A 1049-nucleotide genomic window follows, 5' to 3' on the forward strand; every position below is an offset into this window, starting at 1 on the left:
CAGACAGACAGACAGACAGACAGACAGACAGACAGACAGACAGACAGACAGACAGGGAGAGAGAGAGAGAGAGACAGAGAGAGAGACGGGGAGAGAGAGAGACAGACAGAGAGACAGACAGAGAGAGGGAGAGAGACGGGGTGGGGGAGTTAAAGAACAAATATTGGAACTGTGAATTTTGCTACGGTAACGCGCATTGGGGACTCTTCTTCTAGTGGAGAGACGCTCTATAAGTGTACTTATTTTTATTATATTGCACTCCCCCAGGCATCATCTTAAAAAGCCCTAGCCGACAACATAGATCATACCTCCCCCCACCCATGATCACTTTAAAACAATATATCGTACAAAACAAGATATAGTGCTCCCCTCTATTTCTGACACTTCGATTTGAATACATTTTTAAAAATCCTTTTTTTTAAAGAAGTGGCAACACTTATCGCTGTTTAAATTCTGGGTGTTTGATACCGTTGCACTATCGTACATGACAGTAACAAATTACTAAAGTACTCACCTAAGGCCAACACACCAAAAATGTTCCGTTTGAAGTTGGAAATTCCGTGGACACCCTTTCTCTCTCTGTCTGCAACGGTCTGTTTTATGTAGCTTCTTGTGATATGAATGCTGTGCTTGCTAGTTATGAATGCAGTGGGCACGGGCTTACGAAAGAAGCAGTCGTGAACAGATCGACAAACACACACTCGTGGACAGATCAGATAGACAGACAAACACTTATGGAGATAAAGCAGGACCGCGGATCTTGTCATGGGATCACCCGAAGGTCTCATGTCACGTGCTGCTAGAGGTCGGGTCTTGTTTGTGATCCCGTGAACCCGTGACCCCGACCTCAAGTACTCGTGCAGAGAGGTGGGTGGGTGGAAGGGTTGAGGGGAGAGGGCGGGGTGGGGGAGGTCTTTTGTATGTGGTAGGTGGGTACAGATATGTCAAGCAGGAGATGATATTAATTTTGAACCGGTACAAGTACATGTTTACTTACAGCTGAAGCGCTCATATAATGTGTGTGTGTGTGTGTGTGCGTGTGTGTGTGT

This window comes from Aplysia californica, unplaced genomic scaffold, assembly GCF_000002075.1.
Source record: "Aplysia californica isolate F4 #8 unplaced genomic scaffold, AplCal3.0 scaffold00070, whole genome shotgun sequence".
Classification (NCBI taxonomy): Eukaryota; Metazoa; Mollusca; class Gastropoda; order Aplysiida; family Aplysiidae; genus Aplysia; species Aplysia californica.